The sequence below is a fragment of the Carya illinoinensis genome, chromosome 9 (assembly GCF_018687715.1).
Source record: "Carya illinoinensis cultivar Pawnee chromosome 9, C.illinoinensisPawnee_v1, whole genome shotgun sequence".
Classification (NCBI taxonomy): domain Eukaryota; kingdom Viridiplantae; phylum Streptophyta; class Magnoliopsida; order Fagales; family Juglandaceae; genus Carya; species Carya illinoinensis.
In genome coordinates this window covers 8,890,878-8,911,249 of record NC_056760.1, presented here as the reverse complement: position 1 = coordinate 8,911,249, position 20,372 = coordinate 8,890,878, and the positions used below count along the sequence as shown (strand labels likewise).

The 20,372-nt window shown below is 41.6% G+C and overlaps 1 non-coding gene across 1 annotated transcript; it reads right to left on the bottom strand.

Moving 5' to 3' along the window:
- Positions 1-89: 89 nt before the first annotated feature.
- LOC122277959 lies at positions 90-196 on the bottom strand. Its single transcript, XR_006229260.1, has one exon. It is a non-coding gene; the product is annotated as a small nucleolar RNA R71 (small nucleolar RNA).
- Between the last annotated feature and the right edge of the window lie 20,176 nt (positions 197-20,372).

The following is a 20,372-nucleotide window of genomic DNA, read 5'->3' as shown; positions in this document are numbered from 1 at the left end:
TACAATCTCTACAACCGGGAAGCATCATTAGTTGGCAGGATATGGCTGAGAGGTTTCTTGCTAAATTCTTCCCTCCTGCAAAAACAGCCCAACTCAGGAGTGAGATTGGCCAGTTCAAGCAAAATGATTTTGAGTCACTCTATGAAGCGTGGGAGAGGTATAAAGACTTGGTTCGACGTTGCCCACAACATGGATTGCCAGATTGGTTGCAAGTTCAGATGTTCTATAATGGGTTAAATGGGCAAACTCGAACTATAGTTGATGCTGCTTCTGGTGGAACTTTGATGTCGAAGACAGCTGAAGGTGCTACTGCACTTTTGGAAGAAATGGCCTCAAATAACTATCAATGGCCAACTGAGAGGACTTTGGCTAAGAAGGTTGCTGGAATTCATGACTTGGAGCTAATAGCAGCTCTTTCCGCTCAAGTAGCTACTCTATCTCATCAGATTTCAGCCTTGACAACACAAAGGATATCACAAAGTACAGAATATGTAGCATCTACAAGTATGATAGTTCCAAGCAATGAGGCGAGTCAAGAACAAGTTCAATATGTCAACAATCGGAACTACAATTATCGTGGTAATCCTATGCCAAATTACTATCATCCAGGGCTTAGAAATCATGAGAATCTTTCATATGGAAATACAAAGAACGTGTTGCAACCTCAACCTCCTCCAGGATTTGATAGCCAACCAAGCGAGAAGAAGATGTCACTTGAGGATGCCATGGTTTCCTTTTTTCAGGAGACCAATGCAAGGTTTAAAAAGATTGATTCAAGGTTGGACAACATTGAGACTCATTGTAGCAATATGGGAGTCACTATGAAGAATCTTGAAGTGAAAATTGGGCAACTAGCCACTACCATCAATGCCCAACAAAGAGGAGTTTTTCCTAGCAACACTGAAGTGAATCCAAAAGAACAATGCAAGGCTATCACACTTAGGAGTGGAAAAGAAATTGAGAGGGCACCATTAAAGGAGAGCAAGTCCACTCCTACCGCTGCGAACAATGGCCAAAGCAAAGATCAAGTAGAAGAAGAGGAGATTGTCAATGATACACTAGAGGAGACCGACTTGCCTCCTACAATTTCATTTCCTGACAATCCTCCTATTCTTGCTCCTCCACTTCCTTACCCTCTGCGTTTTCAAAAGCAAAAACTAGATAAGCAATTTTCTAAGTTTTTGGATATTTTTAAGAAAATTCACATTAATATTCCTTTTGCAGATGCCTTAGAACAAATGCCAAACTATGTCAAATTCCTGAAGGATATCATTTCTAAGAAGAGAAGGTTGGAGGAGTTTGAAACAGTGAAGCTTTCTGAAGAATGCAGTGCCATTCTTCAAAAGAAATTGCCTCAAAAATTAAAAGATCTGGGGAGTTTCACTTTGCCTTGCACTATTGGAGATTCATTTTTTGATAGAGTTTTATGTGATTTTGGTGCTAGCATTAATCTTATGCCATTTTCTGTTTGTAGGAAATTGGGACTTGGAGAGATGAAGCATACAACAATTTCCTTGCAACTAGCGGATCGATCCATCAAGTATCCACGTGGGATCATAGAAGATGTATTGGTAAAGGTGGATAAATTCATTTTCCCTGTTGATTTTGTGGTGTTAGATATGGAGGAAGATGAAGATGTCCCTCTAATTCTTGGCCGACCATTCTTGGCCACGGGTAGAGCCTTGATTGATGTTCAAAAGAGTGAATTGACATTGAGAGTAAACAAGGAAGAGGTTATGTTCAACATCTACCAAGCCATGAAATTTCCAGAAGATCCAAGTACTTGCTTTCGGGTAGATGTCATTAAGCAACGTGTAGAAGAGGACTTTCAAGAAGATATGCCATCCGACCACCTAGAACGCTGTATCACCTCTTCATCTCATGCTTTTGATTTTAATAATTCTGCTGTTTGTGAATCTGACTTGCCTTTTGTTAGTGAAGAATTTCTCTACTATGTTTTTGCTTTGGGAGCATTGCAGCAGGTTACATCACTTAGTAATGAAGTGGGGAAGCTAGAGCCGGTGGTACCAAAGAGTGAATCTGAAAATGATAAAGAAAAGATGCAGAAAAATACTCCGGAGTTGAAGCAATTACCTGAGCATCTTCGCTATGCATTCTTGGGTGATAGTGATACCTTTCCAGTGATTGTTGCTACATCACTCACACCCGAAGAAGAGGAAAAGTTGCTGCGTGTATTGAGGGAGCATAGAACAGCCTTGGGATGGACTATTTCTGACATAAAAGGAATAAGTCCCTCCATTTGCATGCACAAGATTTTAATGGAGGAGCTTTACAAGCCAACAATTGAGCACCAAAGAAGATTAAATCTAGCAATGAAAGAAGTAGTGAGAGCTGAAATTTTGAAACTCCTTAATGCTGGAATTATATATGCTATTTCAGATAGTTCATGAGTAAGTCCAGTGCAAGTTATACCAAAGAAGGGTGGAATGACTGTGGTGAAAAATGACAATAATGAGTTCATTCCTACAAGAACGGTCACAGGATGGCGTGTATGCATGGATTACCGTAAGTTGAATAAAGCAACAAGGAAGGATCATTTTCCACTTCCATTCATTGATCAGATGTTGGATCGATTGGCTGGGTACTCCTACTATTGTTTTTTGGATGGTTATTCGGGGTATAATCAGATTGCTATAGCTCCTGAAGATCAAGAGAAGACTACATTCACATGCCCCTATGGGACGTTTGCTTTTAGGAGGATGCCCTTTGGATTGTGCAATGCCCCTGCAACATTTCAACGTTGCATGATGGCTATCTTTTCTGACATGGTGGAAGATATAATGGAAGTATTCATGGATGACTTTTCAGTTTTTGGTACATCTTTTGATCATTGTTTGCATAACTTAGATCTTGTTTTGCAGAGATGTAAAGATAAAAATCTAGTCCTAAACTGGGAGAAGTGTCATTTCATGGTTCAAGAAGGGATCGTGCTGGGCCATAAAGTGTCATCCAAAGGAATTGAGGTGGATCGAGCCAAAATTGCAACCATAGAGAAACTACCACCTCCAAAGAATGTGAAGGGAATCAGAAGTTTTCTGGGACATGCGGGATTTTATAGAAGATTTATCAAGGATTTTTCTAAACTCTCTAAACCTTTATGTAATCTTCTTGAGAAAAATTCTGCATTTGACTTTGATGTTGTTTGTTTGCAGGCCTTTAATGCACTCAAGGAGAAGCTAACTTCAGCACCAATTGTGATTGTGCCTGATTGGAGTCAACCTTTTGAAGTTATGTGCGATACAAGTGACTTTGCAATTGGAGCAGTGTTGGGGCAAAGGCGAGACAAGCTGTTTAGAGCCATCTATTATGCAAGCCGGACATTGAATGAAGCTCAGTTGAATTATACGACAACTGAGAAGGAGATGCTTGCTGTGGTGTTTGCTTGTGACAAATTTCGGTCTTACCTCATTGGGACAAAGGTGATAGTGTTCACTGATCATGCAACACTTCGCTATTTGTTTGGCAAGAAGGATGCTAAGCCAAGGCTAATTCGTTGGATCCTCCTTCTTCAAGAATTTGATTTGGAGATTCGAGACAAGAAGGGAAGTGAAAATTTAGTGGCTGACGATCTCTCTCGGTTAGAGCAAGAGGAAGAAAGACCAGATTCAGTGGTCCAAGAGGCATTCCCTGATGAGCAGTTGTTTGCATGTGAGATCAAGCTTCCGTGGTATGCTGATATTGTTAATTATCTAGCTTGTAAAGTTTTACCACCTGATCTTACTTACCATCAACGTAAGAAATTTTTGCATGATGTGAATCACTATCTTTGGGATGAGCCTTTGTTGTTCAAAAGATGCCCTGATCAAATCATTAGAAGATGTGTGCCGGAAGAAGAGATGCAAGACATCCTCCATCATTGCCATTCCTCATCATATGGAGGACACTTTGGAGCCACCCGTACAGCAGCTAAGGTACTTCAAAGTGGGTTCTTTTGGCCTTCCATTTTTCGTGATAGTTACACTTTGGTGAAAACTTGTGACCGGTGCCAACGTATGGGAAATATTTCAAGGCGTCATGAGTTACCATTGAAAGGTATCTTAGAAGTTGAGTTGTTTGATGTTTGGGGAATAGATTTTATGGGGCCTTTTCCTCCTTTTGGTTTTGCTTATATCTTGCTAGTAGTTGACTATGTGTCAAAATGGGTGGAAGCAATTGCTACAACAACAAATGATTCAAAGGTAGTGCTCAAATTTCTGCACAAGAACATATTTACAAGATTTGGCACTCCACGATCTATTATTAGTGATGAAGGGACTCACTTTTGCAACAAGTTATTTGAGAATCTTCTGTCTAAATATGGTGTGAAGCGCAAGATAGCACTTGCTTACCATCCTCAAACTAATGGTCAAGCTGAAATTTCAAATAGAGAGATCAAGAACATCCTTGAGAAGACGGTCAAAATCAATAGAAAGGATTGGGCGAAGAAGCTTGATGATGCTTTGTGGGCATACCGTACAGCCTTTAAAACACCTATCGGGATGTCTCCATACCGATTAGTGTTTGGAAATGCATGTCATCTTCCTGTAGAGTTGGAGCATAGAGCTTATTGGGCTGTGAAAAAGTTTAACTTTGATTTGAAGGCAGCAGGTGAAAAGCGACTTCTTCAATTGAATGAGATGGAAGAGTTCCAGAATGATGCATATGAGAATGCAAAGATCTATAAAGAAAGGACGAAGAAGTGGCATGACAAACAGATTCTTAGGCGAGAGTTTGCTCCAGGACAACAAGTTTTACTCTTCAATTCACGACTCAAGCTCTTCCCAGGAAAGTTAAAATCAAGATGGACGGGTCCTTATACAATTCATGAGGTTTTCTCTTTTGGAGCAGTAGATTTGAAGGACAAGGCAGGGAATATTTTCAGAGTTAATGGTCAAAGATTGAAGCACTACTATGGAGAGCAAATAGAGAGGAACTATGCATTTATTCCTCTTGGAGATCCTAATTGATGATCATTGAAAAGTCTGGCTGTAGACTTTAAAACAAGCGCTTATGGGAGGCAACCCATAGATCTATCTTTCTTTCTTTCATTTATTTTATTATCTTTATTTATTTAAGTTTTAATAAATTGGTTTTTGATGCAGGTTTATTTAGCAAGAATAAAGAGCTGAAAAATTCTAATCTACGGAAGATTCACCATGAAACCAGAGAAGTTCCTTTATTTTTTCAATCCTTTTTACTTTTGCATCACAATGAGGACATTGTTTAGTTTAAGTTTGGGGGTGTAAACTCTTATAATCATTTGATCCTCTTGTTTTCTAAGTCTTGGGTTGTTGATGGGTTGTTTGATTCTCTTACCAAGCATGCATTGGAGTAAGATTGAATTCTCTATGACTCTGAAATTTGTGATTGAAGATGGTTTTGAGAAAAATTTTCAAAAATTTCTTTTATGTCAAGTGAAGTTTTGTGGGTACTTTGGTTTAAATCTTTGACCTTGAACACAATTGAGCACATAGTCGTTTTTCTCTTATTCCATTTTGCTTATGAAGAGAAGAAGTTGAATTAATTGAAAGAGGGAGATTCAATTTTGCTTTGCTCTAGAATCCGTTGATGGGTCCTTGAGGCGAAATCCTAGTTAAGACCAAATATCAGAGAAATGATCTAGGCATTTCTTTGGCATAACCAAAAAGCTTTCCCAACCGTCCTAAATGTCATGCCATCATTACATGGTGTGTTTCCATAGTCAACCCCCTTGAGCCTTCATGAGCCTTTATTGATTCTTTGAACTACATAAACCATGCCGGCTCTAAGCCTGAAAAACAATGAATCTACTGTTGATAGTTTGAGAAAATACTTTGGTGGAGAGTTACATTTAAAAGAGAAAATTGGTTTCATGATGAATCGTATTATGTTTGCTCTGTTTGATCAAAGAAAAAGAAGAAGAAGAAAGGAAGTGACTGTTTAAAAAAAAAAAAAAAAAAGAAAGAAAGAGAAAAGAAAGAAAAGAAAAGAAAAAGAAGTCGCCAAGAGGAATGTGAATTACCTCAAATTTTGTCAAGAGAATTGTTGGTATTGCATCAGTGATTACAGCAATAATAATGCCACAAGTATGAACATATTGCCAAGAAAGAGCTATGATTTGAATCATGTGAGTTTCTCTTTTAATGTTCTTTTCACTAAGTATTTTCCCAGTTTGATTTAATTTTCCATATCCAGTTCTTTCTTAACCCTTACCCTGTGGCCTATCATTACAACCTTAATAAAGACCTTTTGATATTTGATTTTGGTGTTGACTACATTAGTGGAGAGGATTTCTGAAAATTGGACTTATGGGGTTAAGTTTTAAGAGAATTCTTTTGATTTTGGTTGTTCTACTTTTATCTGAGTTTGCAGGTGGTTTGAGGTTAAATTGACTATATCACACACACACTCAAGGTCTTAGCTTTAGGTTGAAGTAAACGCCTAACTCTTGCTTGACAAATTGTAAAATTTTTGATTGATTTTCCTGCCATCTTTGATGTTAAAAGAGTAAGATACTAGAAATGAAATCTAAATTCATAAAAGCTTGGTGAGTGATGATACTTCTCTTTCGGGTTGAATCGATATTGCCTAAACTATCATTTGCTTTTCTTTTTTGTTTGAGGACAAACAAAGTTGTAAGTTTGGGGGTATTTGATGACTTGCAAAATTTGATATTGCAAATTTTACAAGTGCGCTCGATAGGACGCTCGAGCGAAATCAGGCAGAGTCGAACGCTCGACGTGCGCTCGACACCCCGCTTGAGCGAACATCGTATTTTGACAGATTTTAGGTTTTCCGCCGTGAGACCATATAAAAGCAATTTTTCACTCTAGAGCTGCGAGTTTTGACTGGAAAACACTCTTTGGGACAGAAAAACACAGCTAGAAGGATTCAATTCATTTGTTTTGGAGACGGAATTCCAATTATTGCACGTACGTTGGAATCATACACGAGCACGGACAAGAGAAAAGCGTTGAATCGTTCCCTTGAGCTTTTGACGACGAGTTGAGGCTGCAAGGAGGATTTTTCAGTATTTATTTTCTTCTTCCCATCTTCTCAGAACAATTATGGTGAATTCGTTTATGTTGAATTCCATTTCTAGCATGAGCTAAATTTTCTTCATTCTAGGAAAACGATATAACCTATTTCCGAACTATGCTTGATTGTCTATGCTAATTTAATGCAATTCTCTCTTTGTTTATCTGATTTATTCTGAATTTATTGCTTCTAATTAACTGGCCATTGATTAGATGATAAGTAATCTTGTGATTTGCTATCGAAAGAGGGAATCATAGGGTAGATCTTGGATATTTCAACATAGGTAAGTATAGAGATCGAAAGACTTGTATGAACCTATGTAGTCATTAAATATTTGATCTTATTGCGTTCTTGGTTATTGAATTTGCATATTCTTGTGTGAATTGCTAACCAAGAGTCAATTCCAATTGACTATCGAAAGAGGCTTTTGGATAAATTAGAGATTTGCTAATAGACAAAAGAGGTTTAAGTTAAATTAGCTGGATGAGAAAAGCATAGTGAAGAATTAGGTGAAATTGATTTCCTAGAAGTTTTCTTCCCATTAATTTGATCTTCAAACGTCAGTGTTATTTCCTTTGCACATTTTTCTTTGAGTTGATCTAGTTTTATTTGCAACTACAAAAACCTTAGCGATTCCTCTAGATAAAATTGAGATTAGTATAAATTTTGGTATTTGGTAAGAATAAGGTACTAATCCCTGAGGACGATACTTTTCTTATTACTTTACTATAAAACTACGATACTGTGCACTTGCAGTTTTGCACCGGTCACTCATGTCCTGGCAAATTAAAGACAAGAAAATGAAAGTTGGGGCACGAACAAAGCAGGAGTATTGACTAAAGGGGACGTTTTCTCATGCCTTGAATCATGATTGAGACAGAAGTAGTTGATGAGAAGCTCTACGATTCAGGATCCTTTGATTTTTCCCTGACAATGCATTTGAAACTATATTAACTGGGGACCAAGCGCGTTTTCTTTTATGAAAGGGATGCAGACTTTCGGACAGCAACAATTTGAATAGTAAGCGTGCTGTGACCAAGTCAAGATAATTAGGTGCGTTGAAACTCTCATCACAGACAAATGAAAACGGCCTATAATATTGCTAAGCCATCAGCTTATTTTGTCATGTTATCTTGCTTCTTATTAGCTTCGGTTTGGTAATAAAAATTTTTTATTTCAAACTCAAAATTTTTATCTTATTATTATAATTTTTTCAAATTTTCATATAAAATATAATAAATAATTCAACTTTTTCTTAATTTTTTTAAATTTCAAAATAATAATAATATTAAAATATATATAATATTTTAATATTTCATCTTAAACTCAAAATTTTCATCCGACTTACCAAGTAGAACCAACTTACTTCATCGTCTCAATTCTTTGAATAAGGTTACGTCATGCTTGTTTTGGTCTTTTTTTTTTTTTTTTCAATTATTATTTTTAATTATAATAGGTAGAAGCCTTTTTATGTGTCCTCTTGGCCACATGACTTGTAACACACGTTCATTTTGGAGTTATGGAAGAGCAGTACTCAGAATTTCTGGCCTAAAGAAAATAAATTAAATTTCTTTTATTTTTTAATATCTAAATGTGACTTCTCTTGTTATTTTATTGGTAAGATGACTCAAATAATTTGTTAGTGAGATCAGGTTAACAATTTCAACAATGTCCCTTTCTTTATTATTGTCTTGCATCACATGTATTCATTTTTTTTTTCTATTTATAATAAAATTGGGGGCAATTTTGTTTTTTTAACATTATCCTGAATTGGGAAGGAAAAATATTAAAGAGTTCATTAGTCAATTAGAAGGCTGAACTAAAACATAGGCTCGGATACGAATATGTATAACAAATATTGAGCGACAAATGACAATTACATATATGGGCTTTGCTAGATACAGTCGGCAAATGCAGTTGGCGTGCAGTCGGCTATACGGAATGAATAAAAAAAAATTATAAAAAAATTATTTTATATTCAGAGGAACCTACATGAATAAAAAAAAGTTATAAAAATATTTTTTTTTCATGTAGGTCCCGTATTAATTCACTTTTTTCTCCACGACTGTACGCCGATTGTATTTCCCGACTGCAAAAAGTATTTCTCTACATATATATAATTGTCGCTGTTGTTATTTGTGTTGCTTCTGTTGTTGTAACATAAGCACTGCAGGCAAATAGATGTGGAAAATTCCAATTCTCTGATCATACACACGTTCATCATTTGTCATTACCCTTTCAACTAATGATATATTAATGGTATTAGCCACCAATTTTTAATCTAAAGTTTTTAAAAAAAAAATAGAAATAATTTAAAGATAATAAAAATATAATATTTTATATAATAAGATGAAAATAAGACGAAAATACCTTTTAAAGTATTAGGAGAACTCCTATTCCCAACTACAACCACGTCCAGAAAAGGACATGCACTTTATGCGTTGAACTACAATTTTTCGGCAAAGTGGGAGAATGGTAACACGGCATCTTCCTTTACTTGATGCCTTTACTTCTAGAAAACATCTAAGTCCAGGCACCATTTGCGGACTAGACATGATAGTCTTACAATTTATCTATAATTTATTTATAATTTAGTAATAAAATAATATTTTTTAAAATTTCAAACACATCAAATCAAAATCAAAATTAAAATAAATATTTTAAAAAATATTATTTTTTTGAAAAGTTGTAGAAAAATTGTAAATGGGTAGTTATTTTATCATTTTCTTTTGCGGACACCGCACACAACCGACCCAGCGTGGCCAACGGCCCAACACATTGCTTAATGAAACATGGTGTTTTGGACGCATTTTGGGCAGAACGAGATTTCAACTGCGTTTTGTTGCCCACCCTTCTTACCTAACTTCATTTCAAATGCCTTAATTTTTTGGGTAATGACTCATTCCTACCCGTCTACTACTCAAAGTCACGTGACTTCCTTTTTTATTTTATTTCTTCTTCAAGCCTTTTGGATTGTTCTTGAACCTAGCAACCACACATCCCTTACTAATGGACATGTCCATAAGATTTGGCCTGTGTCTCATCTTCAAATAAACATATAGGGTATATGATTTTTTTAGTATATTTGAGCAATTGTCAGATAGACTGTCAAGTCAAGATTTGGTTTTTTTTGCTATTTTAGCAAGATTTATATGTTTTAGAAGGAATACTCTCATACATGATTGCTCTTTTCAAGCACTAGCCATGGTTTATGGGCAAGTTGTTAAAACTTTTGAGAATTTTCAAATTGCACTGCAACAATAGACAGTGACTAGATTTCATAATCAGCCTACTACACTTCATTGGAAAGCTCATCGACCCAATTGGATCAAAGTTAACTCGGATGTGGCAATCAGAAATGAATGTGACAAGATTAGCATTGGAGTAATTGTTCGAGATGATATGGTTATGTCCTTGTTAGTTTGATGCAGCCCATATTCTAATATGTTGATCTTGGTCTAGACGGTATGGCCAAGGAGTGGGGAATGACTGGCTGATTTGAGGCTGGATCTCACCAAGTGTTGCGGAGGAGGGAAGGAGAGAGAGAGAGAGAGAGAGAGAGAGAGAGAGGGAAGAGAAAATGAGGAGCCACTCGATGCGGGTAGAGGGAGATTTTGGTGGTGCAGATTGGGTGGAATTCGGTTGCTGCAAAGCTTTGTTCTGGGACATGTCTATGATGGTAGAGGAGCTGCACATGTCGAAGATGGTGGAGGATCTGCATATCGAGATGTGACTTCTCTTGTTATTTTATTGGTATGATGACCCAAATAATTTGTTAGTGTGATCGGGTTAACAATTTCAAAAGTTTCCCTTTCTTTAATATTATTGTCTTGCATCACATATATTCCTTTTGTTTTTGCATTTATATGTAAAATTGGGGGCAATTTTTTTTTTTTTTTTAACATTATCCTGAGTTGAGAAGGAAAAATATGAAAGAGTTGATTAGTCAATTAGATGGCTAGACTAAAACATAGACTCGGATACGAATATGTATAACAAATGTTGAGTGACAAATGACAATTGCATATATATAATTGTCGACGTTGTTATCCTTAAGTCACATCATTATAGTGGCGGAGTTTAACTAATTTTTTATTTTTTTATACTATTTGGGACGTGTCTCACTTCCAATCTTTTACCGTTTGGCCGATCTCCTTTGATGAAACTCGAGGGGGGCTCCTCCTACAAACACTTCGATACTAAAGTCAGTTAAGAGGTCATCATGCTTTTTAAACCTCAAAGATTACCTGTATATATAGGCTCGTTTGCTGTACATATCTCATCCAAGATTTATCGAAACAGATCAAGGCTTAGGATTTTGAATAATCCTATCACTTCTTGCTATTTTTATCCTTCCGTTAAAGGTGGCACCATGTATGTCTCTTTTTGAATTCCTCTTGACTATCCCTTCGTGACTTTTGGGCCCATACTAGGCCCATACTCTGGGCTTCTTGGTGTTGAATATATTATGGGCCTTTTTTATATGCTTCAGGGCCCTCCGTTTGGAATGGTCCCTCCAGATACCCCTCCAATTCTATTTGCCTTCTGGCGGATGAAATTTATTTTCGATCAATCTTGTTGCTGTGAAAGTGCTGGGTGTGATTGCATGGGCTTGGGTACTTGGAAAATATGTAGACATGGTCATGGGTCCAAACAACCCATGACCTTTTTGTGTTTTTTGGCCGTTTTATGTCCTTTCCTTCCTCCCATAAAGATTTGGTTATGAAGAATCATAGATTTGATATCATTTCCCGCTATTGTGGCAGAGAAGGTAGATAGTTTACTTGCGCCGGTTAGCCTTCTTGCAGAGTTACATTTTCTTTCCGTTTGGCTTTTTGTATTTCACTACCCTTCAAAACTTCATTTTTCCACTGCCTTTCTTCCCTTCCTCTGTTACGCTTTTTGCTCTTTCATTCCTATCCTTGCTCTTCGCTTGTCTTGTTCTTTCTCGTTACCCTCTTCCCACCGATTTCAATGGCCTCTTACAACGAAGGTGAGGTTTCTGAAAGCCCCTTTGAGATTCCTGAGGGCACAGTCTTTGTTGGACACCGATGGCATTCAACCATCTGAGAGAAAAACTTTTCCAAGATTCGGGAAGACTTTCATATTCCTGAAACCGTTATTTTAAGCGTTCCTGAAACCGAAATCTGTGATGACGAGGGCTTTGCTACCAAAGTAGCTATTTCTGTTTCTTTTATGTAGCATGGGTTGAGGATCCCCTTCTACCGCCCTCTCCGCGACCTTTTGGATCTTTTCAACCTCGCTCTTGCTCAATTGCACCCTTTCGCGTTGAGGACGTACCTCTGCGCCTGTATCGTATTTCGCATGGCTTTGGAACCTCTTGATGATCCTTACCCCGATCTGATTGCTCGGGAATTTTTGGCATTCTATAATTTGAGGGAAGCTTCCAAAGGCAACATTCTCAGCTTTTGTAGGAAGGACGATGGGCAAACATTGGCCTGATCCGAGACCTGCCATTCTAATGTCAAGGCGTGGACCTCCAAGTTCTTTTAAATCTCCGGCCAGGCTTGGTAATACCCTGGCATGTAAGAAGTCTTCCATGACTTTTCAGTCAAATCAATCTGGCACCCTATTCCTGATGAAAATAAATTGTGGCTTAAGATGTCGTCTCTGTCGTGTCCTGAACTGGCTCGAATTGCGACGGTTGATTCTTGGGCCAAAGCTAATCCAGATGCGCTTTGGAACTACTACTTGCTGAGCCCCGCCCATATTGATCGGTTTTTGAAGTCCCCCAACCGATTTTTTGTTCAAGGGAGCTACTTCATGATTTCAGACACTATTCCTCCTCCCCTGCTGAAGTCCACTGAGAAAACTGCGAGATCCGAACCCTCCAAGAGGGGGAGAAGGAGGAGGCCGCCGAAAAGAGAAAAAAAAAAGAAGCAAGAAGAAGGATGATGGAGATAAGGAGGTGGCCGCCGAGAAGAGGGAAAAGAGTAGCAAGAAAAAGAATGAGGTAGGCGGCCGCCAAAAGAAAGTTCGCATTGAAGATTCTTCTCCACCTTTTTTTCCTCAATAGGAGGCCCAGGCGCCCTCTGGGGGCGTCCAGGCCCCGGTGTCGCAAGAGGATACCCCTTCCCAGGCGGCTACGCAGCTGGTCACCATTGAGCCCCTGTCGCCCCAATTGGAGGTCCTTGCCGTAACTACAGGGGAAAACCACAGCCAGGGTTCCACCCCGCCCAGTACCACTAAGCCCTCCTCGCCTTTGTCGTCCCTGTTGCCGCCATGTTTTTGCAGCTTGAGAGATGTGGAGAGTCTAGCCAACCTGGCCCTTTTTGGTCTGGCCGCCTCCCCCCAGGTCATGCTTGGGACACAGGAGCCTGCCCCTGCGTTTGAGTTTCCTGTGTTGGCAGGGCGGGCGAGTCAGTTCAAGCTAAGCACCAGAGTGGTTGCGGCCCTTAATCTTGATGCAATCACTTTAGCGGGAGCTTGTTCGTCCCCTTGTTCTACTGCTGCCCCTACCAAGGCAGCCACAATTTTGCCCACAGGTGGCCTTAGGGAAACGCCGGGCGCCTTACTTGTGGATGGGGAGGAAGGTGCCACAAGGGATGTCCCTCCACGTCTGACTGGAACAGGCGGCGAGGTTGATTCACATCAAACTTCCCCCGAGAGCCTACCAGATACCATCTTTAGGGAAAAGACCCCTTCGACAGTTGGTAGCGTGCCTGGGCTCTCTTTTCCTCCTACCCACGCCTCCTCTTTTGGCGGGGATACTGAATCCTTCCTTGAGAAGGAGTGGGCGAATTATTTGAAAGAGGATGCCCGCCTCTGTGATGCTGACTTGGCTCAACCATCACCTCCTTTACCCCCTTTGCGCTTGGTTGATTCATTGGGGAGGACGATGGCTTCACCTGTGAGGCTTGAGGGAGAAAGCCTTCTAGCCCCTGGCGAGATTGTAAGGGGGGATGCTAGTGGTGGCAGTTCTTCAACAGTTGTCCACTCCCAGGCAGAGGCCACTGCCCAGATGGCTAACCGTTTGAAAAACTGGCTTTCTAAGGTATTATGCTTTTTGTCCTCTTTTGTATATACTTATTTCGTATCTTTGCCTCTCTTCATGTTGGTTGTCTGGTTTTTGTAGGGCATCAATGACTTGGCGGCAAGGATTGTTGCTGACTGTTCCCATCTCGAGGAAGAGGTTAGGGAGCGTAGCCAGCTGTACTACATAGCCAAATGTGCCTTGGAGAGATGGCGGGCTGATAGAGTTGAATTGGCAGCTTTGGCCGAGGATAGGGAGGAGCTGAAGATCCTATTGGAGCAATCTGAGGGTTACTCCCACTCTTTGCAAGGCGATCTTGAGATACGCGAGGCTGAACTCCTTAAACGGCTGAACTCCTTAAACTGCGTGAAGCAATCCGCCTAGCAAACGAGGCCAAGGCCAAGGTAGACTTCGCCTCGTCAATTCTCCTTTCAAAGAGGGATTCTGCCAGGTGGCAACTTTCAGAGGCTCAGGAAAGTCTTAAGGCTGAAAGTTCTCGTCTGAATTTCGAGCTTACCGCCTGTGATGACTCACTGTCCTCTCTTCGTGGAGACCTGGTCTGTTCTCAAGACAGCTGCAAATCCTCCGAGGAGAGTCTTTGGGAGGCAAACTTGGCCTTTGGAGCCAGTCAGCGAAGTCTAGCTGAGAAGGAGGGGGAGCTGACTGTTGCCCAGGAGGAGGTCGCATGGCTTCGCGACCAGTTGGCCTATGTCCCTGCTACAAGGGATGATGCCTTTGCTTACGGGTATGGCCGCAGCATTGTGAGGCTAAGGGACCATCTTCTGGCTGATCCTGACACCAACCTTAGGATTCTCGACCAGGAGTTGTTCTATCCTGAGGAAGCTTCCTGCCACACAGTTGACGAGTTCAGGCAGAAAGAGATGCCTGATGTTTTTGCCAACGTGCCCCGAGCCTTCCCGCCTGATGATGCCATCTGAATAGTTTTGCCCTTTTTTTTATTTGACTATGGATAATATTGTAGATTTTATACATTTGTAATATTGGACTTTGACTTGCTCTGTTGAACACTTTGGTTGCTGTGTTCTTTTACTTCTTGTCTTTTTTCATGGCCGCACAAGCTTTTGAGGACCTACGCGCCCCTTTTTCATGGCACCACAAGCGACTATGGCTTGCCTTTGGTGTTTAGGGTCGGCGTGGTCTTGAGACCTACGCACCCTTTTTTCATGGCAGCGCAAGCCGTTATGGCTTGCCTTTGGTGTTTAGGGTCGGCGTGGTTTGAGGACCTACGCGCCATTTTTTCATGGCACCACAAGCTACTAAGGCTTGTTTTTGGTGTTTAGGGTTGGCGTGGTCTGAGGACTTACATGCCCTTTTTTCATGGCACCACAAGTTGCTAAGGTTTGTTTTTTATGTTTAGGGTCGGTGTGGTCTGAGGACCTACGAGCCCTTTTTTCATGGCACCACAAGCTGTTAAGGCTTGCTTTTGGTGTTTAGGGTCGAGCGGTCCCTGACCTTTCTCGCCCCTTTTTTTATAGCATTTATATTCACCCCTGGGAACTTTTTCCTCTATATAGAATTCTCAATGAGCAAAATGGAATATATTCATAGATAGTGATGTCACAAACATTGAAAAAATAGGAATGTTTAAATCAACAAACACTAGAAAAATTATTGATAAAATTTCTTCAAGTGCTCTACATTCCATGGGTGCGGCAATTCCTTTCCCTCGCTGTCTACCAATCTGTACAATCCAGATCGGTTGTTGGCTACTACTAGATAAGGATCTTCCCATCGGGGTCCCATTTTCCCCTCGCCTTGGGAGTCACCCCGCTTTTCTTCAAAATCTGGTCGCCCACTTTAAAGGTCCTGGGCCTTACTCTTTTGTTGAAGTATTGCGCAGCTTTTCTCTTTTCCTTCAACATCCGAGCCTCAGCTATCTCTCTTTCTTCTTCGAGTAAGTCGAGGTATTCTTCTATCTTTTTGTCATTCTGGGTATCCGAGAAATGGCTTGTTCTATGGGTTGGCAACCCTACTTCCACTACTGTAACCGCCTCGCATCCGTACGCCAGCGTAAACGGGGATTCCCCTGTAGGAGTTTTTGCCGTAGTTCTATATGCCCAAAATACCCCTGGGAGCTCGTCCGCCCAATCTCCTTTCTTCTCCACGACCTTTTTCTTGAGGATTCAGAGTAATGCCTTGTTTGTTGCCTCAGTTTGATCATTTGCTTGGGGATGGCCTGGGGAGGAGTACTTTGTCTTGATCCTTAATTCCGTGCACCATTCTCGGTAGTGATCTGAGTTGAACTGGCGCCCATTATCGGTTATAATACTCTGAGGAATCCCAAACCTGCAGACGACATTCTTCCACAAGAATGTTGTCATGGCTTTGCCTGTGATCGTTGCTAACGGCTCTGCTTCTACCCACTTTGTAAAATAGTCGATGGCGACTATCATATGAATTTAACACCACTTTTTCCTGGCAGGAAGGGTCCCACCAGATGTACCCCCTACTGAGCGAATGGACATGGTGCTGTTACTGATGCTAATTCCTCTAGAGGGGCATACGGTATAGGTGCGTAGGTCTGGCATTTTGCAAACTTCTTGGCAAACTCCCATGCATCCTTTAGAGCATTGGGCCAGTAGTATCCTACCCAGACCGCTTTCTTGGCCAAGTTTCTGCCTCCACTATGGTTTCCACATATCCCTTCTTGTATCTAGGCTAAGATGTACTGCGCTTCTTGTGCGGAGATGCATCTTAGTAAAGGGACAGAGAATCCTCTGTTATAAAGGATTTCATCGATGAGTAGGAATCTTGTTCTTACCTCTTCTTTTGCTTCTAGCAATCTTTCTTCATCCAAGTAGTCCACTATACTGTTCGCCCAATCTAGGGTGCTTGACCCCAGAACTCCTACCTTGGTACCCACAGTTGGGACCTCAATGACCCTTCTCTCGACCAACCATGGTAGAGGTACCTCCTCCCTTCCTGATGCTGCTCGTGCCATTCTGTCTGCAACTACATTGTCCGCCCTTGGTATCTGAGTTATAGCGAAGTATGATAAGAGATTGCGTATCTCCCAAACTCGTGCCAAGTATTTCTTTAGCTTTTCACCCTTAGTAGCGTGCAGGCCCGAAACCTGATTTACTACCACTTGTGAATCCGACCTAGCTTCTACTTCAGTTGCCCCAGTTTAGGCGGCTACAGATAACCCCGCTATCAGTGCTTCATACTCAGCTTCGTTGTTCATTACCTTGAATGCCAATCTGACCATGTAATATCGTTCCTGGCCATTAGGACTTAACAAATGTATCCCCAGGCCTCCGCCTACCCGGTAGGACGACCCGTCTACGAACAATATCCACGGCTTCCCTGATGGCGTTATTACCTCTTCTTGGGGAAAGTCTGAGAATTATTCTACAAAATCCGCCATTGCTTGCCCTTTAATGGCTTTCCTTGGCTCGTACTCTATATTGAACTCACTCAGCTCGATTGACCAACCTATCAGCCTCCCTGTACAATCTGGCTTCCTCAGTATTTTCGCCAATGGAGCCTCCATCAATACCTTCACTACGTGGGCCTGGAAATAAGGACGGAGTTTCCTAGTCACCATTACCAAGGCAAATGCCAACAACTCAACTCAAGGGTATCTCGCCTCTGCTCCTATGAGTGCTTGACTCACATAATATATCAGATGTTGCACGGCTTCTTCTTCCTTTATGAGGACGGTGGATACAACGTGCGATACGAATAGAGTACGTCTCCCTTCTCTAGTCTCTTTAAAAGGGGCGGACTGGCCAGATACTATTTTAATCTTTTGAATGCTTCATCGCACTGTTCATTCTAATGATGCACTTTCCGCAATACTCAAAAAAAAGGGAGGCACTTGTTTGTTAATCTGGCTATGAACCTTCCGAGGGCGGCAACTCTCCCCGCCAGTTGTTGAGTCTCATTCAGATTTTTTGGCGGCTTCATATTGGTTATGGCCTCTATCTTATCTGGAGAAGTTTCAATTCCTCTCTCCGATGCAATGAAGCCCAAGAATTTCCCTATTGGACCCCGAAAGCACATTTCGAGGGGTTGAGCCTCATTTTGTAACGGCGTAAGACTTCAAATGCCGTTCGCAAATCCACAAGGTGCTGGGCGGGCTCTTTGCTCTTTACCAGCAGGTCATCCACATATACCTCCATGAATTTCCCAATTTGTTCCTTGAACATTCGATTCACTAACCTCTGGTAAGTCGCCCCTGCATTCTTTAGACTGAAGGGCATAACCTGGTAGCAATATAGCCCTTGGTTTGTGATGAAAGATGTTTTTTCTTCGTCGGCTGCTTTCATCCGTATCTGGTTGTAACCTGAATACGCATCCATGAAGCTTAACATATGATGCCCTGCTGTAGCATCTACAATGACGTCGATGTGTGGTAAGGGGAAGCTTTGTTTAAATCTGTGAAGTCTACGCACATCCTCCACTTCCTGTTCGCCTTTTTTACCATGACGACATTGGATAACCACTCTGGGTAATGGGCCTCTCTGATGAAGCCGGCCGCGAGTAACCTTTCAACTTCTTCACTAATGGCGGCGTACTTTTCTGCACTGAACAATCTCCTCTTCTGTTGTACTGCCCTGTGCTTTGGGTCTACGCCCAAGCAATGCTCAATTACCTCATTGTCTATACTGGGCATCTTTTCATGGCTCCATGCGAAAACATCCATGTGTTCTACCAACAACTGTACCAGGGCTTTTCTATCGGCAGGTGGGACGTGTGTCCTGATACGGGTAGTGGTCCGGGGGCAGTCAGTGTGCAAAACCACGAGTTCCAGAGGTTCGTTGACTTCTGCATGCTGCTGAACCCAGTCATCCCTGACTTCTATATCTCTCTCGCAAGTTACCGCTACAGGGGGTGGCAGGGGCGGCAAGGCCCCATCCTGCCCTGCCACCATGCAGACTTCCTTCTTGACTTTCTTCAATTCCTGCACATAACATTCTTGAGCCAAAGCCTGTTCGCCTCTCCCATGCCGCCATCTATTGGGAACTTCATTTTGAGATGGTAGGTGGATGTTACCACCCTCAAATGGTTGAGGGTCAGTCTTTCCAATATGACGTTGTAAGAAGAAGGAGCTTTCACTACTAAAAAGTCGGTCATCGTGGTTGCTGTCCACGCTCCGGTGCCTACAGTTACTGGTAGTGTGATTGCTCCTACAGGCTGGATGGTGTCCCTGAGAAACCCTTCAATGGTGTAGGGGAGAGCCTCAGTTTGCCAACATCAATCCCCATTTTGTTAAACGCTTCCCAGAACAGTATATCAACCGAGCTCCCATTGTCTACTAGCACTCGCCTAGTTGTGTAATTGGCTATCACAAGGGTTATTACTAGAGCATCGTCATGTGGATATATAATTCCTTCCCTGTCTGCCTCTTCAAAGGATATCACCATTCGCTCATCGCTAAGCTTTGGTTGTTTGTGTACTCTATCCACCACGAACACCTCTTCATACCTTGCCTTTTGTGCATACACCTTTCGGCTGGATGTGGGAATACCACCCCCCATCAAAATCTCCCGCTATGGTCTTTATTTCCCCTATGGGCACCCTGCTTCGATCGCCTTTTGGGGGCGACCTCGCCCTCTTGTCCTGGCGGTTATTGACACGACGCCTTTTTTCCAGACTGAAACTCCGCCTTGCTTTTTGCCTAGTCTCCTGACACCTTTTAGGCTTTGACTGCTCCGCGACCATTCACTCTAACTCGTCGGTTCCTGCTAACTCAGCGACTCTCTTTCTCATAGTCGTGCAGTCCTCAGTCCAGTGCGAGCTCGTCTAATGGTATTTGCAGTACTGACCGCCTGTTTTGACACGGCGGTGACTTTCCTTTTCTCTCGAAGTTGCAATCTAACCTACCTTCCCTCGCTCTTTCTCATCTACCTGAATTACCCTTCCTATCAGCCCGCTTATTTCTCCGTTCAACCGGAGTATCTTCTTTACAAGGGTCCACCAAAGCTTGTAGAGTATCTTCTGCATTGACAAAATCATCCGCCCTGTCCATGAACTCCCTGAGGGTTGAAGGAGTCTTCCGGGCCAACTCCACCATGAAAGGACTGTGTGGCCATACTCCTCCTAAGAGGGCAGCCAGAGTGATCTTCTCATCTTGGTCATTCGTTGTTAAACGCTCTTTGTTGAAACGGGCCAAGTAGGCTTTTAAATTCTCATCTTCCTTTTGCTTAACAGTTAACAGGTAGGCGGCTGGGCACCGACGTCTTCGGCTAGGCATGAACTGGGTCAAGAACTGCTTTGCCAGTTCCTCAAAGCTATCTATCGACTTTGGTCTAAGGGTCCCGAACCATCCCCGGGCGGTCCCTTTCAGGGTCAGAGGGAAAGCTCGGCATACAATCTCCCATTGGAAATCGTGGAG